The sequence below is a fragment of the Oncorhynchus gorbuscha genome, linkage group LG22 (genome assembly GCF_021184085.1).
Source record: "Oncorhynchus gorbuscha isolate QuinsamMale2020 ecotype Even-year linkage group LG22, OgorEven_v1.0, whole genome shotgun sequence".
NCBI classification, from domain to species: Eukaryota; Metazoa; Chordata; class Actinopteri; order Salmoniformes; family Salmonidae; genus Oncorhynchus; species Oncorhynchus gorbuscha.
In genome coordinates this window covers 16802447-16830290 of record NC_060194.1, presented here as the reverse complement: position 1 = coordinate 16830290, position 27844 = coordinate 16802447, and the positions used below count along the sequence as shown (strand labels likewise).

The window sequence follows — 27844 nt, the reverse complement described above, 5'->3', positions numbered from 1 at the left end:
ACATTACTTGTCATGCACAAAGTAGATGTCCTAACCGACTTGCCAAAACTATAGTTTGTTTACAAGTTTGTTAACAATGTTTGGAGTGGTTGAAAAATGAGTTACTAATTCCAACCTAAGTGTATGTAAACTTCCGACTTCATCTGTATATAAAGCAGGAGCTCGACTACAGAGTTCTCCTTTCTGACAGATACTTGATGCTTGCCTTTTTGGCAGAGCAGCAGAGGCATGGTCTGTATCCCAAATGCACCCTATTCCCTAAATACTACTTTTGACCTGAGCCCAATGAGCCCTAATCAAATGTGGGACCCAGCCATGAGGATTTGAGCTTCGTTCCCTGGGGACTGCACCTCTGAGGTTGAGGCCAGACTGCAGTTATTAAAGCATAACCTAGCCCAGACATCTGTACAAAACCACAAATGCATGTTGATATCTGCAGAATGGTTTTCTATGACAGGTTAACTTGGAGGGATTTGATTTAAATCCATATATATTTTTAGGATGTCTTCCAGGGTGTGTTGTGACTGGCCGGCAATTCTGATGTCAGACTCTCGGAGCGAGTGAGTGCACAACAGATCAGGCCCACCCTTTCCATATTCTCTTATTGTTTAGGATTTAAAAGGCAAACTGTTTCTAAATCAGCACCTGTGATGCATACGGCCTCAAAAATGTCCTCATAACAGCACAGACCAGAACAGAGCTCTGTTACTGGTTGCCCTCCGATGGGACATGCTGTGTAAAGCATATGCTGTTGAACAGGAAAAGCTGCTCTCTCTCTGTTTGACCAGGCGATGATGTAAGCGTGCGTCATCTTCCCACTGTACCATGCCGCAAAGCTGCCAGAAAACCAGCTGCGTGCAATGCTTCCTGAGAGCGTTTCTTCTCTCTGCAGCCAACTTTGTTTCTTGTATAAACTCCGGTACTGTCGTTTTGTTTGTAAAATTGCGCTCCTGTAAACATATGTATGCCAGTATGCTGAGTGAAGCAGAGACTGTCTAGAGTAGAGACTGAAGTAATATGTCATCCAATTGGCATTTTAGCATGGGCCACCCACATCACTGATGGACATAATATATTTCCTGTGTCTCCCCTATCTATTTATTTTTAGCAGAGGTGGCAACCATCATGGAAGGGGGAGGTGGCGGCTTGCGGGGTTGGGGGCATGGCTTAAATCCCTCCGGAATTGGCGGCAGAGAGAAGTGTTTCCTGCAGGTTTCTCCATTGAGCTGAGAGAGAATGTTTCAGTGTAAAGCTAATTTCCCGCAGTTTTACGCATTTTGCCGTTGTTCATTGCGTCTCGCCATGCCCAAAATATTCCTAAATTCTTTGTTTTTAGAATTTTCGATTCTCTAGCTTTTATTTTGGTGGTTTTGTAGTTATCCAAGATACTATTATTTAAGAAATATGCAGGCCAGTTATCTTTTCTACATTCCTGGTGTTGCGCTGCTACTAAATTAATACAGGGGAAACACTGTCATGGATGCTGATTGGTTGACAACCGTGGTATATCAGATGGAGGTCGACCGATTAATCGGAATGGCCGATTAATTAGGGCCGATTTCAAGTTTAAATAACAATTGGTATCTTTGCGTACCGAGGGCCGCTTTTTAAAATATTATTTTTGGACACCTTTATTTAATCTTTATATAACCTTTTTTCAACCAGGCAAGTCAGTTAAGAACAAATTCTTATTTTCAATGACGGCCTAGGAACAGTGGGTTAACTGCCTCGTTCAGGGGCAGAACGACAGATTTTCACCTTGTCAGCTCGGGGGATCCAATCTTGCAACTTTACAGTTAACTAGTTCAACGCTATAACGACCTGCCTCCCTCTCGTTGCACTCCAAGGAGACTGCCTGTTACGCGAATACAGCAAGCCAAGGTAAGTTGCTAGCTAGCATTAAACTTAACTTATAAAATCAATCAATCAATCATAATCACTAGTTAACTACACATGGTTGATTATATTATTAGATATTGTCTAGCGTGTCCTGCGTTGCATATAATCTGACTGAGCATACAAGTATCTAAGTATCTAACTGAGCAGTGGTAGGCAGAAGCAGGCGCGTAAACATTAATTCAAACAGCACTTTCTTTGCGTTTTGCCAGCAGCTCTTCGTTGTGCATCAAGCATTGCACTGTTTATGACTTCAAGCCTATCAACTCCCGAGATGAGGCTGGTGTAACCGAATTGAAATGGCTAGCTAGTTAGCGTGCGCTAATAGTGGTTCAAACGTTACTTACTATGAGACTTGGAGTGGTTGTTTCTCTTGCTCTGCATGTGTAATGCTGCTTCGAGTGTGGCTGTTGTCGTTGTGTTCCTGGTTCGAGCCCAGGGAGGAGCGAGGAGAGGGACGGAAGCTATACTGTTACACTGGCAATACTAAAGTTTCTATAAGAACATGCAATAGTCAAAGGTTAATGAAATACAAATGGTATAGAGAGAAATAGTCCTATAATTCCTCTTACTACAACCCAAAACTACTTACCTGGGAATATTGAAGACTCATGTTAAAAGGAACCACCAGCTTTTCATATGTTCTCATGTTCTGAGCAAGGAATTTTAAACGTTAGCTTTTTTACATGGCACATATTGCACTTTTACTTTCTTCTCCAACACTTTGTTTTTGCATTATTTAAACCAAATTGAACATGTTTCATTATTTAATTGAGGCTAAATAGATTTTATTGATGTATTATAATAAGTGAAAATAAGTGTATTGTTGTAATTGTCATTATACCCCCCCCAAAATAATTTGGCATCGGCTTTTTTTGGTCCCCCAATAATCTGTATCGGTGTTGAAAAATCATAATCGGTCGACCTCTTAATATCAGACATTATAAATTGGGTGGTTCGAGACCTGAACACTGATTGGCTGAAAGCTGTGGTATATTACATTACATTTAGGTCATTTAGCAGACTCTCTTATCCAGAGCGACTTACAGACTGTACCATGGGTATGACAAAAAAAACAACCTTTTACTGTTCTAATTATGTTGGTAACCAGTTTCTAATGGCAATAAGGCACCTCGGGTGGTTTGTCGTATATGGCCAATATACCACATCTCAGGGCTGTATCCATTCCACGTTGCGTCATGCCTAAGAACAGACCGTGGCCATATACCACACCATATTGACCATACACACCTCCTCTGGCCTTATTGCTTTAATATACCACACCATATTGACCATACACACCTCCCCGGGCCTTATTGCTTAAATATACCACACCATATCGACCATACACACCTCCCCGGGCCTTATTGCTTAAATATACCACACCATATTGACCATACACACCTCCCCGGGCCTTATTGCTTAAATATACCACACCATATTGGCCATACACACCTCCTCTGGCCTTATTGCTTAAATATACCACACCATATTGACCATACACACCTCCCCGGGCCTTAATTGCTTAAATATACCACACCATATTGACCATACACACCTCCTCTGGCCTTATTGCTTAAATATACCACACCATATTGACCATACACACCTCCCCGGGCCTTATTGCTTAAATATAGCACACCATATTGACCATACACACCTCCTCTCGCCTTATTGCTTAAATATACCACACCATATTGACCATACACACCTCCCCGGGCCTTATTGCTTAAATATACCACACCATATTGACCATACACACCTCCTCTGGCCTTATTGCTTAAATATACCACACCATATTGACCATACACACCTCCCCGGGCCTTATTGCTTAAATATACCACACCATATTGACCATACACACCTCCTCTGGCCTTATTGCTTAAATATACCACACCATATTGACCATACGGCAGGGTAGCCTAGTGGTTAGAGCATTGGACTAGTAACCGGAAGGTTGCAAGTTCAAACCCCCGAGCTGACAAGGTACAAATCTGTCGTTCTGCCCCTGAACAGGCAGTTAACCCACTGTTCCTAGGCCATCATTGTAAATAAGAATTTGTTCTTAACTGACTTGCCTAGTAAAATAAAGGTTTAAAAAAATACACACCTCCCCGGGCCTTATTGCTTTAATATACCACGGGAACTTGTTTCCTTATCTAATTATGTTGGTAACCAGTATATAATAGCAATAAGGCATCTCTTGGGTTTGTGGTATATGGCCAGTACACCACGGCTAAGGGCTGTGTCCAGGCACTCTGCTTCGCAGCCTTGAATCGCCCTTAGCCGTGGTGTATTTAAGCAATAAGGTCCGAGGAGGTGTGGTGTGTGTGTATATATTCCATATATCACAAACCCCCGAGGAGCTTTATTGCTATTATGAACTGGTTAACAATGTAATTAGAGCAGTAAAACTAAATGTTTTGTCATACCCGTGGTATACGGTCTGATGTACCACGGCTGAGAGCCAATCAGCATTCAGGGCTCGAACCACCCAGTTTAGCCATAACAAACTGGACCGTTCGACCTCTGAATGCTGACAAACTTTGTACAGCTCTAATTACATAACCAGTTTTATAATAGCAATAAGGCACCTCGGGGGTTTGAGGTATATGGCCAATATACCACGGCTATATCCAGCCACTCCGCGTTGCGTCGTGTGTAAGAACAGCCCTTAGCTGTGGTATATTGGCCATATACCCCCCCCTTCGAGGCCTTATTACTTAAACATACCACACCCCATTGGGCCTTATTGCCCAATTATATGACAACTTTGTGCAATGTTCAGTAGCTCCGAGTTAAGGTTTTGGGACAGATTGGGTATTGTGGAGCAGGGAGCTCTCTGTATTGGCATGCACTGGAGTGCTCCTGAGTCAGTGCTGAGGAAGTGCTCTGTGCCAGCTGAAGAATCGGAGGCGTGGCCCTCAGCCCTGGTCTGTGTGAAGTGTTAACCAAGCCTCAGCCTCGGACTCCTGCCTGCCCGCCTCTCCCCCTGACATGATCAGACAGGATAATGACCTGTTATGGTGTGTTAATAGGAGCTGTTTAACCTCCTGTGGGTGGAAAGAGGAAGACTGCCAAACAAGAAACCAACATGCCGAAGTGGCATTTTCAGAGGTACTTGTTTGTTCGGAATCTCTATTTGGAATCCCTTTTTATCAGCTTGTGATCAGAATATTGATAGTTTAGTCGATATCAAATCTGCAGTAGTTTTTTTGTTGCGTTATATCTTCGTGTTGTTTGGTGAATGCAGTCCAAAGAGAGACGTAGGAGGACAGGCAGAGGACATTGGACTTCTCATTGTGCTCAATTGCGAGGACCGTCTTCTGCAGTGAAGTGGTGTCCCCAGGCTAGACTGGGAAATCGTCCTGAGTCTCTGCACTTGAAGCTTCCAAATATCACTTTGACGTACTGGATCATACAGAGGCACATGGCCGAATGTCAACTCAGTCATTCTGTCTCACCTTTTTTTCTGAGCCGTAAAGTACACGTCGGATATTAAAACAACATGTCACGACCAGCCTGGTGGAAACAGAAATGTGTAGTCGGTAAACTTTCCAAATGTCGACAAAAACAAAATGTGCTACACAAAGTGGGATCTTTTGGCTATTCAAATTAATTATGCGAGAAATGGTGGCGGAAACTCTCTTGTGCGCAAAATGTTTCTACAATAACCATCATATGGAAGTAAACGCTCACTACAGCTCATCGCAAAAGCATGCAGTGTGTATTAGGCTACAGATGAAATAAGTTATTGAACTTCACAGGTTGGTCAAAGTGCAAGCTGATGCGCTTGACGCTCCTTTCCAATAAATCTCGATGGTCTTATTCTGGTGGCATGATCATCATGGCTAGAGCGCACGTGCCTCTATCAGTGTGGGCACACGTGATATAAAACGAGACCCAATTTCTGAGAGAACCGTCAAGACTTGTATATTTTTATTCGGTACATTGGGAATTTCACCGCAGTAGGTGTTTTTATGTGGACTACATCACACACAGTCTTTTATCTGCCACAAATCCATTTGATAAATGTTTTTAATGCCGATTTGAGCATATTCACATGACAATCCATCAAATTGGATGGAAACCGAGCTAATGTCACGCTTACCGTGGAGTTGCCCATCTATAATAAGACCTGCATAGATGTGTTCATTTACCCCCTCAATTCAACTCGTTACATACACTGCACACTGTAATAGTCAACCTTCGACGTATCAGTGTTTCATAACGAAAAGGCATTGGATTCACAAGCCTTTTCAACTGTCTCTGAACCACAAGCAAATATGTGCAAATCTCTTACAACAACATGCTCGTAAAAAAATATTCATAGCATGGAAATACTCTCATGGCCACAAAGAAGAACAATGCACAAGAGCACAGTTCTGGGGTTTGACCAATGGTTTGTCTCTCTGTGATCCCTCTCTAAAAAGCCCTGTAGCTACCGCTGTGGTCTGGAGCCCATTAGCTTCTCTGAGTAAATCATTCCTTTACTGTCAAGTTCAGTGGGAAAGCCTCTCTCTGCCAAGCGTTCACTGAACAGTGTCTTCTTCAAAAATAGAAAGGCCCTTATTTATTTTTTGATGAATTGGCCCGTTCAGGATTTCCATTTCGAATTGACCAACAACTCTGTTAAAAGCGAGTTGACGAGAGTCGGACAGCCAAGTTGTTATCGATCACTATTTTACGAATGTTCTCCCTACCAGCTGCATGTCCTCCGAGGCTGTTTGTGACAAGGCTTTGTGTGTGATGTATAGCAAGACCTCAATCTAGTCTGCCCGAGGTTTTCACAGGGGATGGAAAATGGCACAGTTGTGCCAGCAGATGCAAGCAAGGCCGAGCTGTCTTAGTACATCTGGCTTTAAACACACCACACACAAACAGATCTCCCTTCGTTTGTTTTCCTGGTTGTCACGTAATCCTCACAGTAAACAACGTCAGTTGGTCAAATTTGGCATCGCCATAGTATAGTGCAATGTGTCGACATCCCTTCGCTGTGGCTTTGATTTCCATGTAATTAACAATTTATGCCTCACGAATGATTTGATAGCGTTTTGGCCTCGGATATGAGCAGCGCCTTCTCATTCCTGGCCAGAGTTTTCCATGTGTTTTTTATTATCAATTTCATGGTGCAATTTTCAGTGACATCAGCAAATTAAACTTTGGCAGCGGTAGGTCTGCGTCGTATTCGGTCATGTTTTACTTGAGGAAGAATACCCTCGTGCCTCAGAGGTTATTTTCAACACCAACTACATTTTGCTATTGGACCTGGTAGTTTTTCACATCTGTAGTGGGTGAGAGGCATAAAGGAAACACTGTTGGTCTGTGTTGCTAACACTCTGCTGCTCGTTGGAGTCAGTATCACTCATGAATCTTAATCATCACCCTTACCATTCCCCTACTCTCCTCTCCCTAGTCTTATTCTCCCCCAACTCTGCTCCAATTCCTCTCTCCCGACTCTCCTCCATCTCCTCACTGTTCATGTGTGTATCCCAAATGGCACCCTATGGCCTGTGGCCTAAAGAGAATAGTGTGCCACTTGGGGCAGAGACCATAACTCTCAGGACTAATCACTTTGACATTTAGGCGTTGCTCTTTAATTCGGTGGTCTGAGAATGAGTTTTCAGAAACGCGTGTGAAATGCCTTTCAGCCAGGGAGCTTTGTGTTTCCGTAATGTACGCAGAGCATCGGTTCCTTGTCTCTGGATTAATATGTACATTTAAAGAAGGACCGTGTCTGAAGGGGTAGGGGTCTCTTTTTAAACTTCTGTCTATAGGCCTAGATCTAGACATGTGCAATAGGTTTTATTTTATGTGTGTGTGTGTGCACGCATGCAGTTGAAGTCGGAAGTTTACATACACCTTAGCCAAATACATTTAAACTCAGTTTTTCACAATTCCCGACATTTAATCCTAGTAAAAATTCACTGTCTTTAGGTCAGTTAGGATCACCACTTTATTTTAAGAATGTGAAATGTCAGAATAATAGTAGAGTGATTTATTTCAGCTTTTATTTATTTCGTCACATTCCCAGTGGGTCAGAACTTTACATACACTCAATTAGTATTATGTAGCATTGCCTTTAAATTGTTTAACTTGTGTCAAACGTTTTGGGTAGCCTTCCACAAGCTTCCCACAATAAGCTGGGTGAATTTAGGCTCTTTCCTCCTGACAGCTGGTGTAACTGAGTCAGGTTTGTAGGCCTCCTTGCTCACACATGCTTTTTCAGTTCTGCCCACAAATATTCTATATGATTGAGGTCAGGGCTTTGTGATGGCCACTCCAATACCTTGACTTTGTTGTCCTTAAGACATTTTGCCACAACTTTAGAAGTATGCTTGGGGTCATTGTCCATTTGGAAGACCCATTTGCGACCAAGCTTTACATTCCTGACTGATGTCTTGTGGCTATATTGAAGCAACATCTCATCATTTCCCTTCGTCATGACGCCACCTATTTTGTGAAGTGCACCAGTCCCTCCTGCAGCAAAGCACCCCCACAACATGATGCTGCTATCCCTGTGCTTCACGGTTGGGATTGTGTTCTTCGGTTTGCAAGCCTCTCCCTTTTTCCTCCAAACATAACGATGGTCAAAGAGTTCTATTTTTGTTTCATCAGACCAGATGACATTTCTCCAAAAAGTACGATCTTTGTGCCTTTGTGCAGTTGCAAACCGAAGTCTGTCTTTTTTATGGTGGTTTTGGAGCAGTGACTTCTTACTTGCTGAGCGGCCTTTCAGGTTATGTCAATATAGGTTTAACTGTGGATATAGATACTTTTGTACCTGTTTCCTCCAGCATCTTCACAAGGTCCTTTGCTGTTGTTCTGGGATTGATTTGCACTTTTCGCACCAAAGTACGTTAATCTCCAGGAGACAGAACGCGTCTCCTTCCTGAGTGGTATGGCAGCTGCGTGGTCCCATGGTGTTTATACTTGTGTACTATTGTTTGTACAGATTAACGTGGTACCTTCAGGCGTTTGGAAATTCCTCCCAAGAATGACCCATGTTTTTTTTTTGAGGTCTTAGCTGATTTCGTTTGATTTTCCCATGATGTCAACCAAAGAGGCACTGAGTTTGAAGGTAGGCCTTGAAATACATCCACAGGTACACCTCCAATTAACTCAATTGATGTCAATTAGCCTAACAGAAGCCTCCTTGCTTCTAAAGCCATGGCATTTTAGTGAATTTTCCAAGCGGTTTAAAGGCACTGTCAACTTAGTGTACGTAAACCTCTGACCCACTGTAATTGTGATACAGTGAATTATAAGTGAAATAATCCTTCTGTAAACAATTGTTGAAAAAATGACTTGTCATGCACAAAGTAGATGTCCTAACCGACTTGCCAAAACTATAGTTTGTTAACAAGAAATATGTGGAGTGGTTGAAAAACGACTTTTAATGACTCCAACCTAAGTGTATGTACAATTCATACTTCAACTATTTTTTTTTTAAATATTTTTTTTAAACTTTTATTTAACTAGGCAAGTCAGTTAAGAACAAATTCTTATTTTCAATGACGGCCTAGGAACAGTGGGTTAACTGCCTGTTCAGGGGCAGAACGACAGATTTGTACCTTGTCAGCTCGGGGGTTTGAACTTGCAACCTCACAGACCTTGAACTTGGCTCTCACAGACCTGTAACTTCTTCTTTTAGAGGCTCCTCTGTCCTCCACTCGTTACCTGTATTAATGGCACCTGTTCAAACTTGTTATCAGTATAAAAGACACCTGTCCACAACCTCAAACAGTGACACTCCAAACTCCACTATGGCCAAGACCAAAGAGCTGTCAAAGGACACCAGAAACAAAATTGTAGACCTGCACCAGGCTGGGAAGACTGAATCTGCAATAGGTAAGCAGCTTGGTTTGAAGAAATCAACTGTGGGAGCAATTTTTAGGAAATGGAAGACATACAAGACCACTGATAATCTCCCTCGATCTGGGGCTCCACGCAAGATCTCACCCATGGGGTCAAAATGATCACAAGAACGGTGAGCAAAAATCCCAGAACCACACGGGGTGACCTAGTGAATGACCTGCAGAGAGCTGGGACCAAAGTAACAAAGCCTACCATCAGTAACACACTACGCCGCCAGGGACTCAAATCCTGCAGTGCCAGATGTGTCCCCCTGCTTAAGCCAGTACATGTCCAGGCCCGTCTGAAGTTTGCTAGAGAGCATTTGGATGATCCAGAAGAAGATTGGGAGAATGTCATATGGTCAGATGAAACCAAAATATAACTTTTTGGTAAAAACACAACTCGTCGTGTTTGGAGGACAAAGAATGCTGAGTTGCATCCAAAGAAAACCATACCTACTGTGAAGCATGGGATGGAAACATCATGATTTGGGGCTGTTTTTCTGCAAAGGGACCAGGACGACTGATCCGTGTAAAGGAAAGAATGAATGGGGCCATGTATCGTGAGATTTTGAGTGACAACCTCCTTCCATCAGCAAGGGCATTGAAGATGAAACGTGGCTGGGTCTTTCAGCATGACAATGATCCCAATCACACCGCCCTGGCAACAAAGGAGTGGCTTCATAAGAAGAATTTCAAGGTCCTGGAGTGGCCTAGCCAGTCTCCAGATCTCAACCCCATAGAAGATCTTCGGAGGGAGTTGAAAGTCTGTGTTGCCCAGCAACAGCCCCAAAACATCACTGCTCTAGAGGAGATCTGTATGGAGGAATGGGCCAAAATACAAGCAACAGTGTGTGAAAACCTTGTGAAGACTTACAGAAAACGTTTGACCTCTGTCATTGCCAACAAAGGGTATATAACAAAGTATTGAGAAACTTTTGTTATTGACCAAATACTTATTTTCCACCATAATTTGCAAATAAATTAATAAAAAATCTTCTGGATTTGTTTTCTTCTCATTTTGTCTTTCATAGTTGAAGTGTACCTATGATGAAAATTACAGGTCTCATCTTTTTAAGTGGGAGAACATGCACAATTGGTGGCTGACTAAATACTTTTTTGCCCCACTGTATATTAGACTTAGATCCTTTCAGTATCTACACCATATGCCTCTGAAGATCAGTGCTTGCTCAACAGTAATGCTTCCTTACCTGTCCCTGACCAGGCTCGAACAAGGGAGCATTTAGCTCGTCACATACATGACCACGTACTTATGCCAACCATGACATTTCAAGTTTTGAGTGAGGTTACGTATCTAACTCTGTTACACCAGGACTGATGAGTAAGCAAGAATGAGAATCTGAAGCAAGGCTGGACCCAGCTGTCAGCTAGTGACTGTTGTGTTTGGCTGCCTGTCCAGACCTGTCTGTTTGTACGTCTGTTTCTACATGCTCCAGTCGGTCCCTCCTAACAGTATGTTGACACCTGGATCCACACCTTGGCGCTAATATTCAAAGGCTTGAGAACAAAGGAAGTTTATGTTATGTCGTTGTACCCCCTTCTGCAGGGAGGGAAGGCCTCAGTGCTCTGACACGGTACAGCTGCTAATGTAGGGTTATTGTTTTGGCAAGTCTGCTTCCTGTTATTTTAGGGCATGTGTCAGTTGTCATAAACATGTCAGTTAATATTCACTTGACCATAATGTACACTGAACGGTAGCTATGGATAGAGCGTTGAACTGAATGTACAGGCTACAAAGTAAACCTATTGTTAACATGGATTCAGTTTGTAATGACAAAGCGTTTTATTTGAGCATGCTCAGGCTGATGTTCCTGTAGAATTGCCTTGAACTGAATGTAGGCTGAAGGATGGGAAGTTAGGTTTAACTCTTTTTGTTCTTATAGGCTATTTCTAGCCTGGTATGATATAAGGATGTGATGTGCATGACAGCCAATACTCTCTGCGTTGACCGACTTTTCTACTTTTACACAAATCCTCTCACGCATGGCTCTGGTCAGAGGCAATTCTATATATATGTGTGTGTGTGTGTGTGTGTGTGTGTGTGTGTTTATGTATGTATGACCTTTTTACTAGGCAGGTCAATTAAAGGGATACTTCCCTTTATCTACTTCCTGAGTCAGATGAACTTGTGAATAACATTTTTATGTCTCTGTGTGCAGGTTGTAGGAAGTTACTAACTAGCAGTATTGCAATTGCTAACTAGCGTGAGCACAATGACTGGAATTCTATCATAACTACTAGCATGCGAGTAGATGCCATAGACTTCCAGTCATTGCGCTCGCGAGACTACCTCTGACTTATTTACAATGATGGCCTGGCAATATAGGGCTCGGAAAGCGTACAATATAGCTACATCATTTGGTAATAATGTACTTATTGTGTTTGAAGATGGGTGACACAATTAGTTTTTATTTTTATGATTAGGAGTGTGAAGTGCCGTGCATGGTTCTGCACTCAGGTTGGTGCCATTTGAGCAGAGCTTTTCTCAAGTGGATGCGTTGCAAATGGTACCCTATTCCCTATATACTGCACAAACGTGCACCAGAATCCTATGGACCCTAAGTAAAGGAAGTGCACTGTATCGGGAATAGGGGGCCAATTGGGACATGCACATTGATTCTGACCTGAATCGACATGCAGGATAAAAGTCCGTCCGTCAGCAGTGTGAAGGAGGAGGAAGCGCTACGTTTGCCCAACTCGTGGTCCGTGGGCTGAATCTGGCCTGCGGGTGCTTTTTATTTGCTCCCCCCAAGTGTTCTAAGCAGCAACAACAACAGAATATAATATTTTCTTTAATATTCATTGTTGGTCATACGACTGTAAAAACACCAGAAAATCGTCTCCAGGAAATCTGATTTGTTTCTCTCTGTGTTTATCACAGCAAAATATCTCAAGCTTACTCCTACAATGAAACAAATGATCTTAGATTTATTTTTTGTGCCACTTTCATTTTAAATTTAATGTTGATCATTTGAGTTTGCATACATGGAAATGAAAAGCCTATGGACATAGCTGTGCTTTCAGCCTCAGCTGCAATCCAAGAACTGGTTTGAGGAACTTTTGTGTTTTTTTGTCTCTTCCTATTTTGGGGAGTGGCACCATGTATTCCCCTGTTCCAGTCCTGTTGTGTTGACTGTTTTGTTTGAGGGGAATAGATTAAACAGTGAGTTCATCAGATACACGCCCGGAGTGCTTTTGGCTCATCTCTCTTAACTGTAGGGAGGAGAGGAGGAACCAATGGTTGTGTCCCAAATGGCACCGATTCCCTATAAAGTGGACTACTTTTGGCTAGCTCTATAGGGCCTGGTCTAAAGTAGTGCACTGTAAAGGGAATACGGTGCCCTTTGGGACCAAGCCCAAGCCTCTTCATAATCAGCTCAACACAATTTAAATGACACCAGCTGTGCTCCGGGGCGGGACGCCTCTGCTCTCTTCACTAGTCCAGCGTGTCCCAAATGACACCCGATTCCCTGTTCAGTGCACTACTTTTTAACAGAACCCTATGGGCCCTGATCAAAAGTAGTGCACTATATAGGGAATATGGTTTTATTTTAGTGACACAATCCTGTCGTCCCCGCATCCACCTCCCTGAGGAGCAGAGAGAAGGAAGCAACATTTCGTCATTAACCTCTGGCTCACCCTCAGATTGGCCAGTCTGGAGACTCCCAGAGGCCTTCATGAACCTGAGGCCCATAGTGATGATGTCACCAATGGGTCCTCAGATTGGCCAGTCTGGAGACTCCCAGAGGCCTTCATGAACCTGAGGCCCATAGTGATGACGTCACCAATGGGTCCCCAGATTGGCCACTACACTGGGGGCCATGTCAAGGCAAGGACATAGGGTGTGTCCCAAATGGCACCCAATACCTTATGAAGTGCTCTATGGGCCCTGGTAAAGAGTAGTGTATCAAAAAGGGTATAGGTTGCTATTTGGGATGTAAACCAGGACACAGTCTGGGATATGTCACTAAATTGGACAACAAAGTCCAGAAGCCATTCATCTTCTTCACTCACTGTGTTCATTGCAAGTTGGCTGTACTTGTCTGGAAGGAAAAGATGGCCAAGTTCAATGTTGAGTCCAGTGGTTTGAGTGTCTATTTAAGATATTTTATTGTGAGGGGCTGTTGCAGTACACATGATTGCAGCTGTACTTTAATCTAGTTTCTAGATCTTATCGAGAGAAGGCATTTCAAATTTTACTGCACTCACACTAATTATTTCAAAGATCTCTTTTACAGGACTATTCTGATCTCTGGCACTGTATTAGATTCCTGTAATGGTGATTGAACTAAAGCTGTCACCCTGTAGATTTAAACACTTCTAAGTCGTTTCTGATGCTTGCACATATGAAGAGATTATCTTGGTGCGGTATCTCGGACCACTAAACACGCGGGGTCAATGGATATTCTCTTCAGATACCTCCCGGGCCACTGGATGTGCTCCCCAAATGGCACCCTACTCCCTAAATAGTGCACTACGTTTGACCAGCACACACAAAGATGTATAGGGAATAGGGTGCCATGTGGGACAGACTCTAACCAACTCAGGTCTTTCAAGGCTTTGAGCTGCTGCCTCTTGATCCTCACTTTGTTGAAGATCTATAAATTGAATCCAGTTCATTTGATCTCCCAGCCAGCTGTTCACTTTCAGATATTCTGTGTGTTCGTTTGTGCGTGCGTGTGTTCACTTTTCTCCGCACCTGCTCTGTCTCTACTCAGCTCTGCTCTAACTTCCTGACATTCTTCTTTGTAGATCTGTACCTTCAGTCAGTCTTTCTGGTAATGTGTTTTTCTTCTTTGGTTCATCTACTGAAAAACAATATAAATGCAACATGCTAAAATGAATGATTTTACAGAGTTACCGTTCATATAAGCAAATCAGTCAATTGAAATAAGTTCATTAGGCCCTCATCTATGGGTTTCATATGACTGGGCATGGGCACAGCCATGGGTGGGCCTGGGAGGGCATAGGCCCACACACCAGCCAATCCCCACAAAAGGGCATCAGCTGTCCGGGTGGCTGGTCTCAGATGATCCCGCAGGTGATGAAGCAGGATTTGGAGGTCCTGGGCTGGTGTGGTTATACGTGGTCTGCGGTTTTGAGTTCAGTTGAACTTACTGACAAATTCTTTAAAACAATGTTGGAGGCGGCTTATGGTAGAGAAATTAACATTCAATTCTCTAGCAACAGCTCTGATGGACGTTCCCGCAGTCAGCATGCCAATTGCATAATCCCTTTAACTTGAGGCATCTGTGGCATTGTGTTGTGACACAATTGCACATTCTAGAGTGGCATGTTGTCCCCAGCACAAGGTGCACCTGTGTAATAATCATGCTGTTTAATCCGCTTCTTAATATTCCACACGTGTCAGGTGGATGGATTTCCTTGGCAAGGGATAAATGCTCCCTAACATGGATGTCAAATTTGTTTGTGCGCAACATTTGAGAGAATTATCTTTTTTTTTTGGTATGGAACATTTCTGGGATCTTTTATTTCAGCTCATGCAACATGGGACCAACACTTTGCAAGTTGCATTTTATATTTTTGTTAAGTATAGTTAGTTTGATGTGCCGCAACGTTGGCACTAACTTTCAGGTTTAGTTTGTTTTAGAAGAAATAATCTAACAAGGAAACAATCTGACATGTTGAATAATTAATAATAGTTTTTTTTATAGTGTGATGAAACGCTATTATCTGCAACAACTCAGTCCTGGGGTAAAGATAAGGGCGTGCATCTTAAGATCTCTCTTGGCTTTTCTAAGCTGTTAGCTGTGAGCTCTGTAAATGGCCTACAGAATAGATTGGGGGTCAATTCCACGGTAACAAAATTACGAGCTAACAGAATTACGCTTTGAACAAAAGCATAAGGAAAAAACGTTTATTTCAACGTTGAACAAGTTAGAGGTCGACCGATTATGATTTTTCAACGCCGATACCGATTATTCGAGGACCAAAAAATCAGATGCCGATTAAAAAAATGAATAAAATGCTTTGATTTGTAATAAAGACAATTACAACAATACTGAATTAACACTTATTTTAAATTAATATAAAACATCAATAAAATCAATTTAGCCTCAAATAAAGAATGAAACATGTTCAATTTGGTTTAAATAATGCAAAAACAAAGTGTTGGAGAAGAAAGTAATATGTGCCATGTAAAATATGTGCCATGTAAAAAAGCTAACGTTTAAGTTCCTTGCTCAGAACATGAGAACATATGAAAGTTGGTTGTTCCTTTTAACATGAGACTTCAATATTCCAGGGGTAAGAGGTTTTAGGTTGTAGTTAATATAGTACTTATAGGACTATTTCTCTCTCTACCATTTTGTATTTCATATACCTTTGACTATTGGATGTTCTTATAGGCACTATAGTATTGCCAGTGTAACAGTATAGCTTCCATCCCCCTCCTCGCCCCTACCTGGGCTCGAACCAGGAACACATCGACAACAGCCACACTCGAAGCATCGTTACCCATCGCTCCACAAAAGCCGTGGCCCTTGCAGCGCAAGGGGAATAACTACTCCAAATCTAAAAGCGAGTGACGTTTGAAACAGTATTAGCGCACACCCAGCTAACTAGCTAGCAATTTCACATTGGTTACACCAGATAGACTGATAGGCTTGAAGTCATAAACAGCGCTGTGCTTGCGAAGAGCTGCTGGCAAAACGCACAAAAGTGCTGTTTGAATGAATGATTGAGAGCCTGCTGCTGCTCAGTCAGACTGCTCTACCAAATCAGACTTAATTATAACATAGTAACACACAGAAATACGAGCCTTTGGTCATTAATATGATCGAATCCGGAAACTATAATTTTGAAAACAAAACGTTTATTATTTCAGTGAAATACGGAACCGTTCGGTATTTTATCTAACGGGTGGCATCCCTAAGTCTAAATATTCTTGTTACATTGCACAACCTTCAATGTATGTCATAATTACGTAAAATTCTGGCAAATTAGTTCGCAATGAGCCAGGCAGCCCAAACTGTTGCATATACCCTGACTCTGCGTGCAATGAATGCAAGAGAAATGACACAATTTCACCTGGTTAATATTGCCTGCTAATCTGGACTAGTAGTTATAACTAGTGATTATGATTGATTGTTTTTTATAAGATACGTTTAATGCTAGCTAGCAATTTACCTTGGCTTCTACTGCATTCGCGTTACAGGCAGGCTACTCGTGGAGTGCAATGGTTAGAGCGTTGGACTAGTTAACTGTGCGGTTGCAAGATTGGAACCCCTGAGCTGACAAGGTTAAAATCTGTCGTTCTGCCCCTGAACAAGGCAGTTAACCCGCAGTTCTTAGACTGCGGGTGAAAATAAGAATGTGTTCTTAACTGACTTGCCTAGTTAAATAAAAGGTATAAAAAAATATTTTTAAAAAATCGGAAATCGGCGCAGATTTCCGATTGTTATGAAAACTTGAAATTGGTCCTAATGAATCGGCCATTCCGATTAATCGGTCGAACTCTAGAACAAATCATACAACTCTATGCTCAAGGACTACTTTGAACATTTTTCACCGAAAAATGTCACAAACACATTTACTTGACTAACTCAGCAGATGTAAAGTTTGGTAACAGAATTATGGTAAAATCTCCCTCCAGTTTGTGACTCTGTTTTCCAAAACCTCGGTTCAATATCGGAATTTAAGATTGAAAGATGTCAGCAGAAAGAATGGGATGTCAGCTATGTCATGACAACTTGAGTTTGGGAAAAAATGTTTTGTTTATTGAACTACAGTAGGTGAAGTGGATTTACGTCTGTTAACGGGAATGACATCATGGCTCCCTGATATGTACTATACGGAAACACATAGTTATGGATATGAATGTAATTATCTTTATGGTGATGTGTCCTGAATACGTACACAAAGGTAGAAATAGGCAATAGAAGGATATTGCATATTTGGGTTTTCTACACACTACCGCTCCCAAACAAGACCACATTTGGTTGTTCCAGACCAAATCTGAAAGAATCATTGACAAATCAAATCGGATTGTCTTTGTCACATGCTTCGTGAACAAGTGTAGATTAACAATAAAATACTTATGCGCCCTTCCCTACAATATAGAGAAATAATAGAAAAGTAAAATACGAAATAATAAATACACAATGAGTAACGATAAAGTGGCTTTCCACCGGGTGTACCAGTACAGAGTCAATGTGCAAGGGTACGAGGTAATTGATGTAGGTATGTACATATAACTATGAATAAAGTGACAGATTGTAAACGAATAAACAGTAGCAGAAGTGTATGTGTCGAGTCAAAAAAGTTGGTGCAAAAAGGATCGATGCAAATAGTCCGTATTTTATCTAACGGGTGTCATTCATAAGTCTAAATATTGCTGTTACATTGCACAACCTTCAATGTTATTGCATAATTATGTAATATTCTGTCAAATTAGTTTGCAACGAGCCAGGTGGCCCCAAACTGTTGCATATGCCTTGAGTTTGTGTGCAATGAACGCAAGAGAAGTGACACAATTTCCCTAGCCTGCTAACATGAATTTATTTTAACTGAATATGCAGGTTTAAATAATATATACTTCTGTGTATTGATTTTAAGAAAGGCATTGATGTTTATGGTTAGGTACATTTGTGCAACAATTGTGATTCTGTTAAAAATCATCACCCGTTTGGTGATATAGGCTGTGATTCGATGAGAAATTAACAGGCACTGCATTGACTATATGCAACGCAGGACAAGCTAGTTAACTGAGTAATATCATCAACCATGTGTAGTTAACTAGTGATTATGTGAAGATTGATTGTTTTTTAAAATGTTTAATGCTAGTTAGTAACTTACATTGGCTCCTTGCTGCACTCGCGTAACAGGTGGTCAGCCTGCCACACAGTTTCCTCATGGAATGCAATGTAATCGGCCAAAATCCGTGTCCAAAAATACCGACTGTTATGAACTTGAATTCGGCCCTAATTAATCGGCCATGCCGATTTAATCGGCCGACTTCTACTCTGTAGCACCTTGCGGTTAGATGCTAAGCAGTTGTCATGTCAAGTGGTGATGCAGCCAGTCGAGATGCTCTCAGTGGTACAGCTGTAGAACTATTTCAGGATCTGAGGGCTCATGCCAAATCTTTTCAACCTCCTGAGGGGAAGAGGCGTTGTCGTGCCCTCTTCACGACTTTGTTAGTGTGTGTGTGAGGACCATAATAGATCTTTAGTGATGTGGACACCGAGGAACTTGAAGCTCTCGACTCACCCCACTACAGCCCTGTCTATGTGAATATGAGCGTGTTTGACCTTCCCTTTTCTGTAGTCCACGATCAGGTCACTGTACAGCACAGTAATGTAGGTATGTAAAGTACATTACATCACAGTACATTAATGTAGACATGTACAATATACTGTACTCAACTGTAGTGTGCTGTACTGAAATCTGCTCTACTGTATTATACTTTACTGTTCTCTTATCTTTATTTTGACACCTAATTCGACATGCTCCTTTAAACTTCACATGTTCGTGTTCATGGGTCCTTTCAGACGCCCTTGGCCTAAATTACAGATTCTTCTTTTTTTGAAGAATTTTCTTTGTTCTCCGCACTCTAGTCTAGACCCAACACACGCTGTTCTGGAAGAGCCATCTTCATTTCCAGTTGATCATATCTTTGTCTGTTCTTCTCTCTCTGCTTTTTACACTGGGCAGACTGTGAGCTCTGCTCCCCTGTTGCTAGTCACGAGGTCAGTCCAGTCGTCGACGACAACACCCACCGAGGATCATGTTCCCTGTTGAACTCCACATGACTGAATTCATGAAGTGTGTGAGGACAGAGGAGTGCCCCAGCAAATTGCCTCCCTGGGTGCATCCCAAATGGCACCCTATTCCCTATATGAATCCCCATAGAAATTAAGGTTAAATAAATATAGTGCACTCGGCTCTGGTCAAAAGTTATACACTATATATAGGGAATAGGGTGCCATTTGGGACGTAGCCTAGTTCTGCCGCTTGTCTCTACCATCTCATGCTAGGACATGTCCCCTAGCCAAACAGGTCCCCAGACCGACAAATGGACCCATATAGAAGTGATATGGTCTCAAATCGTAATGATCTTATTCATTCAGAATATCCTAATCCCCTCGACAAAAGAGTGACTTTAAAGAAGTAAGGATTTGTTTAAGGTAACACTAGAGCACTCTCATGTCTCCTCTTGTTTGGACTTCCTCTCCGTTCTGTTAGGTTAATTAATAGGGATGCACAATATATTGGTGAACATATCGGAATTGGACGATATTAGCTAAAAAATGCCAACATCATTATCGGCCCGATGTCTAGTTTAACGCCGATATGCAAAACCGATGTCAAAGCTGACATGCATATCTATATAACGTACGTGACGTAATTGCGCCACGGAAAATGTTGTGCTACACGTGCAACACAGCATTCTTAACCTAGCCCACAATGTCTGCTGTGTGGATCGAGCAGTCAACAAGTCGAGCAGTCATTTGAAAGAATAGCAACATTTAAGCAAGACAACTCAAAGGTGAAATCCATTAAGGCCAAGATAATGGAATTCATTGCCCTTGACAATCAATCGTTCTCTGTCGTGGGGGATGTTTGCTTTTGCGACTGGTCGAGCACCTGTACACACTACCAAGTGTTCTATTGTTCAGATGTTGCCCTACCGGAGTTACACAGTAATAGCGTCACTGCTATTAGCTTCACGACATACTATGGAACGCCGTTTGGGTCTTTGCGTGTCAAAAAAGATGCACGCTAATTAACACAGTACTATTATAACATGTTATGTGTTTTGAATTTGCACGTGCAAGTTGTTTACAATACTTCTTTGGTAATAAAGCATTATTTGTTCGACCGCAACTTCTCGGGTAGCTAGTTTTCGCTTAGTACCTTGCTAGCACCAAACTGCAGTCATTTTCATTATTCTTAGCAATGATTTAGGAATCCTCGTGAGTAAGTAATAGCTAGGTTGCCACTTGTTGTTCGCCGATTGAAATTGAACTTAAGTTCATGAAAATAAAATAGCTACTTAATAACTCTGTTGCCCAAAGCTAACGTTATAAGCAGCCAGCTAGCTTTATCTGGCTAGTGAAGGTTGACCAGACTGGGTTATCTGTTGTGAAGCTAGCCACAATAAGGATTAGGCACAATAGTGGAATTTGAGGTTTGCCTTGAAAATAAAAGTACCTCTTTGAAAGTGATGGAGAAGGTTACAATTGGTGGAATCTTGTCATATTTAGACTAGATAATGTTAAACAAGGTTGGAATGTGAAGCAATGAAATGTGGTATCAGTCTACTCGGTGACACACACAGAACACAACTGTGAATAGTTTACGCAAATATTAGCGTTGTAGCTCTTATCGCGGGACAGTGATCGTGTGAAATCACCTCCCCAGTCAGCCTAATGTGTGTAATGACATTAATATTGCACTGTACAGCTTTACCTAAGAATTGTGGATCAATGAAATGAGCTATTAGTCTACTCAATACCCAAGGAGGAAGTTTTTTCCCAACGTCCTCAGTGTTCTCAGACTAACATTCTCTCTAATGTTCTCAGGGTGTCACTGAGTAGACTGATACCACATGTCATTGATCCACAGTCCATAGGTAAGGTTGTACGGTGAAATAAGGATGCCCCCAATGCAATTCTAAAGTATAATACATCCAGTGTGATTTCAACAGATTTTTGTCAAATTGACAAATTGTCTTTCGTTGATGTTATATAACATGCCAACCTTGTTTAGCATGATCTATTCCATTATGGCATACTTCTACTATTTGTATTAATTTGCATCACTGTCAAATACACAGTTTTGTTTTGAAGGCTATCTGCAAAGACCATTACCGTGGCTAATTCTTATTGTGGCTAGCTTTAAAAAAAAGATATATATATATATATATTTTTTGCCTTTATTTAATTAGGAAAGTCGGTTAAGAAAAAATTATTATTTACAATGATGGCCTACCGGGGAACAGTGGGTCAAATCAAATCAAATTGTATTTATATAGCCCTTCGTACATCAGCTGATATCTCAAAGTGCTGTACAGAAACCCAGCCTAAAACCCCAAACAGCAAGCAATGCAGGTGTAGAAGCACGGTGGCTAGGAAAAACTCCCTAGAAAGGCCAAAACCTAGGAAGAAACCTAGAGAGGAACCAGGCTATGTGGGGTGGCCAGTCCTCTTCTGGCTGTGCCGGGTGGAGATTATAACAGAACATGGCCAAGATGTTCAAATGTTCATAAATGACCAGCATGGTCAAATAATAGTAAGGCAGAACAGGTGAAACTGGAGCAGAAGCATGGCCAGGTGGACTGGGGACAGCAAGGAGTCATCATGTCGGGTAGTCCTGGGGCATGGTCCTAGGGCTCAGGTCCTCCGAGAGAGAGAAAGAAAGAAGGAGAGAATTAGAGAACGCACACTTAGATTCACACAGGACACCGAATAGGACAGGAGAAGTACTCCAGATATAACAAACTGACCCTAGCCCCCCGACACAAACTACTGCAGCATAAATACTGGAGGCTGAGACAACTGCCTTGTTCTCTCAACTCAGAGATTCGATCCAGCAACCTTTAGGTTACTGGCCCAATACTCTAACCACTAGGCTACTAGCTTCACATAGATGGGTCCGACCACCATTAATAAAATAAGAACTGTCTTATAAATGAGTTATTTTAGATGACACCTAGTTTGCTAGCTAACTATATAGCTACTGAAACAGATGCCGTTTTGCTATGTTTTTGGGGAAGAACATTGTTCTCATCAATGAACTAGCTAGATTTTTATTATGACCAGCACTGTAGGTGCACGAGAGAACTTAACCAGCATCATATGATACGTATCGATGAATCGTTGTGACATATGAAATACGAGTGAGTGTAAGCAATGTGTAATAACGTGGTAAAAAAAAATTAATATGAACGCTTTAAAATATGTGACGTACAGTCATATTCAGGTCCCGATTGGTCAACAAGCTTATTTGACAAGTCCAAATAGTGTTATTTGACACGTGTATCGTTTTTGACACGCAAAAACCCAAACGGCGTTCCATTGAAATCCTGGTTTAGAATGAAACGAATTAACAAATGAACAACGAAACAGCACATCAAGTAAGTGAAAGGTTTTTATTATGTTTTACTGGTAATTGGAACATACATAAATGCCAACTTTTTGCCGTGTGTGTGTGTGTGTGTAACCTTTTTATTTAACTAGGCAAGTCAGTTAAGAACAAATTCTTATTTACAATGCCGGCATACCCTGGCCAAACCCGGACTACGCTGGGATAATTGTGCGCCGCCCTATGGGACTCCCAATCACGGCCGGATGTGATACAGCCTGGATTCGGACCAGGGACTGTAGTGACGCCTCTAGCACTGAGATGCAGTGCCTTAGACTGCTGCGTCCATGTGTGTGTGTGTGTGTTAACTATTTAACTGTACTAGAATGCTTAAAAGGCCACAAAAAAATTAAATATCGGTTATCAGTATTTTATTTGAGTTTTTTGCAAGGGAAAATATTGGATATCGGTATCGGCAAAAAATGTCATCGGTACATCACTATTAATTAACACTCTACCTTATCCCCAATTTGTGAAGTTCTGCTGGATTCATTTTAGTGTGTGGGGCGGGGGCCATTTTCCCTATTTTCATTGGACTGTCATTCAGGCTTGTGGATGTTTGCTGAGTTTAAACTTAGTTCTGGGCTCAGGCAAAGCCCTTTCTCAGTTCTGGGATAGTTTTTCTTCCACTTCAAGCTCCTTTTATTCGCCAACATCAGGCATTCTAAGTATGGGGTAATGTTGGCAGTGTGACAGCCAGTGTAACTAAAGTCCTCTGCCTGACACATGTCTCCAATTGACCTCTCATTCACCTCTAAAGGGTTGAGCTTTGCTTGGCCCCTAAAACCCTCATGAACTTCTACAGAAGGTGCATCTAAGCAGGGACCAAGAGAATAGAAAACTGCTTATATCTCCAGGCAATCAGACCGTTAAATGATCACCACTAGCTGACCTCCGCCCAGTACCCCACCCTGAACTGTTACTAGTCAGCTACCACCCGGTACTCTACCCTGCACCTTAGAGACTGCTGCCCTATGTTCATAGTCATTAAACACTGGTCACTTTAATAATGTTGACATGCTGTTTTTACCCACTTTATATGTATATACTGGCTCATCCTATGTACCTACTGCTGTACACCTTTTCTATTCAAATACTGTCTATACACACCATCATTTACATACAGTGAGCTCAAAGTATTGGGACGGTGACTATTGTTTTGGCTCTGTACTCCAGCATTTTGGAATGTTACAATGATACAGCTGTAATTTGAGGATATTTGCATCCATATCCATTGAAGCTTTTCCCAATTATAGCAATTTTTGGACATAGTCCCCCCCCATAGTCCCCCTTTTAGGGGGCCGAAAGTATTGGCGCAAATTCACTTGTGTATTAAAGTAGTAAAAAGTTCAATATTTGGTCCCATACTTATAGCACACAGTGACTACATCAAGCTTGTAAACTCTACAAACTTGTTGGATGCATTTGCTGTTTGTTTTGGTTGTGTTTCAGAATTTGTGCCCAATAGAAATGAATAGGAAATAATGTATTGCGTCATTTTGGGGTCACTTTTATTATGTGGCTGCTACCATGATTACGGATAATCCCGAATGAATCGTGACTAAAGGTGAGTGAGAGTTAGATGCACAAATATCATACCCCCACAAAAATGCTAACATCCCCTGCTATTGTAATGGTGAGAGGTTAGCATTTATTGGGGGTATGATATAAAATGCTAACATCCCCTGCTATTGTAATGGTGAGAGGTTAGCATGTGTTGGGGGTATGATATAAAATGCTAACATCCCCTGCTATTGTAATGGTGAGAGGTTAGCATGTCTTGGGGGTATGATATAAAATGCTAACATCCCCTGCTATTGTAATGGTGAGAGGTCAGCATGTCTTGGGGGTATGATATAAAATGCTAACATCCCCTGCTATTGTAATGGTGAGAGGTTAGCATGTCTTGGGGGACATCATTATACACCTTAACCTCATAGTCCTTAGTATAATTTCAAATCCAAAATGCTGGATTAAAGAACCAAAACATGTGGTCACTGTCCCAAAACTTTTGGAGCTCATTGTATATATTTATATTCCGGACTCTATTTACTTTTTTAGATTTTTTCGTGTATTGCTGCACTGTTGGATCGATGAACATAAGCATTTCGCAAAATATGTGTAAGCTACCAATACAATTTGATTTGATTTGACCTTAAACAGAAACTCATCTCAAGACTACTGCTCCGTTCCCTTTTCCTTCGCTGTCAGCGAAACTCTTTCAGTTTGGAACTTTCATTGTTCTGTAGTTGAAAGCCGATTTGTGGACTTGTCTTTGTTTTGAAATGTACTCTGGCTTCGTCAGTCATATTTCATAACGTCAATGCATTTTTATGTTCACTTGGTTGAACGGATTTCTTAGAAATGTTGCTGCGTCTATACAAGTCTGGTAATACCATACTGTGCATTTCTTGTAATTGTTTCATGACTGGGTTTCCTGAAAAGCAGAAATACATGTATTTGACTGCAGGGCATTTTATGTCTCCATACAGTCTCCACAATATGCTTTTGAATTGACTGCTTCATTTACGGCATCCAGAGGCCATTTATCTGAATACGTCCCTAATGACACCCTATTCCCTATATAGTGCACTACTTTTGACATGGGCCCATATGGCTCCGATCAAAAGTAGTGCACTATATAGGGAATAGGGTGCCATTAGGGACGCATACGGGTTTTTAAAATGAGTTTGGTTGACCCTGGTTAGTATTAAATGTTGGCTGCATCATCTTTCAGAGTAGGCTTAATGGAATGAAAATGAACAATTTGGTCTGATAATAACGTGGACTTAATTTGTGAACATTATTGTGATTAGATTTGTTCTTGTTCGCTCATTTGTTGTAATTGCTGTTCTTGCTAGCGGAAATGCCATGGACTTATATAATTGTGAAATGCCAAACGCCAACATGAATTTAATACTAGAATCCCAGTTGGTGCACATGCTGCACATGGCTCTTACCAAAGTGTCATTAAAAAAATGTAAAAAAGCCAAACCAAAACTCTGTCGGCCTGCTTGAATTGCGTCTGCATCATTGACAACTGTAGCTGCAGAGAGAAGCAAAATGGCCAGTTTGTGGCGTTTGGTTTAGGGGGAGTTGTGGTCAAGAAAAGTATGTGCGTGCCTCTGTATGTGCTTACGCTGACCTGTACAGATGAGGGTATGTGGATGAATGGGGTATTCTGGGATTGTGGGGTGGTGTCGGCTCAGCAGTCTGAGCTGCGTGACCTCACCTGTGACACCATCTGGCCAGCTTCTCATTCACACACACCAGACCGGCTACAAGTACTATTTTTACATTTTTCATTCGATGAGTGTTTGCTCTAACCTGCCTTGAGTGCGCCGATAAGCGGCGTTTGCCACTTTAGGGACTATTCTATTGGTCAAGCTCAAAACACAGAAAGACACAGAAAGTATTTGAAATGATTTCAAAATCGTATTTGAACCCAGGTCTGACCCACACCGGCTGACCTAAGCGAGAGAAAGGTGCCAGAGAGAAAGAAGCCATCTGTCCCTCCTCCCTGCTTTCCAACACTGGGTTCACTGTGTCCTCTAGTACTCTAGCGAACACTCCTAAAGCTGCTCAACACCCACACTTCCTGTAGGGAGAGAGGGGATACTGCACTGTTCACACGCACACCGCCACCTCTGTTGTCACATCGTGGTGTTGTGAAAGGTGAGAAAAGACCTCCGCTGTTCTCTACATGTTTGGCTTGGCGATAATGGCCTTAAAATCATATCTTTTTAACAATTCTAAATTATACCTATGTTTTTAAAATATTTTTTTATATGTTTTCTCTAATCTTTGTTGTAAAGGTCAAATTCAGGGCATGTTCAAAAGTCAGCAATAACCTAATGAATTCAGGGCTTGTAAAATTCTACCTAGGCTAAATATTAAGCCTTCCACAACCATAAGACCCACTAATAATGTAATTATATTTATCAAAATAGGTTAACCTGCTTTTTTTTGTGGTAATAATCACTGATCGGGCTTTCAAATCAGTCTATGAAAATGACCTTTTGTTACAAATATTACCAGAACCGTGCATAATGCACATGAACTACTAATGACTACTTCTTCTAGCAGACTATATAGAAAATGAACATAGTTTGCGACCTATCTCTCAAGCACAAGCCCACCTGCTAGGAAGTAGCCAGTTCATCTTTATTTTCAACTTTAGCCAACTTGGATCTATTTGCTAGTTAACAAGTTAGAACAGCTGAATTGTTATGAACACACCGTTCTGTCCTTCTCCAACTGGTTGAACAGCACTTTGTTCAGATGTTGAAATCAAGTGGCCGACCTTATTTCTCAGAATGAGAACGAGGTACTAATTCCTTTTTATAATGGAGGTTTATGCTTATTGTAAAATTGTGCTAGCGGTACCGCAATGCCACACGCGACAAACTGAGCTTTCATTTTCCAGAGTCAGTGTTCGTTGATACTCCCGTTTTAGTCGTGTCTGCTCTGTGTGAACTTTGAGACATAAAACGGGTATCATTAGAAAAGTTAAATTATCTCATATTACAGTAAAATAATGTCTCAATGTGTTTTGGTGTCCATATGACTGATTTCTGTTGGAGCAAACCTCAAATGCAAATAGCGATTTGAAACTGCTTGTCAGAGAGGAAGAAGTGATCTCTCATCTTTGTTGGGGGAGTGGCTGTGTGTGTGTGTGTGTGTGTGTGTGTGTGTGTGTGTGTGTGTGTGTGTGTGTGTGTGTGTGTGTGTGTGTGTGTGTGTGTGTGTGTGTGTGTGTGTGTGTGTGTGTGTGTAAACAGAGGAAGAGGTGAGGTAAGGTTTCACTCTCTCTCTCTAAAATCTGTCCAAAATAAGCCCAATGCGTTTCTATGGGGTAGTAGACCTACTGTAGCTACTCCTCATTGCCAAGCCTCTTCCTCCAGGTTCAAGTTCAGCGGCACCTCACCGACAATATAGACCTAACCATTCCAACCTGATGTGAA

The 27844-nt window shown here is 41.6% G+C and overlaps 1 protein-coding gene across 3 annotated transcripts in view; it reads left to right on the top strand.

Annotated features, from left to right (window-relative positions):
- The window catches only part of LOC124009995 (partitioning defective 3 homolog), a 257276-nt gene that overhangs the window by 16678 nt on the left and 212754 nt on the right, over positions 1–27844 (top strand). The gene's annotated exons all lie outside the window — the stretch shown is intronic.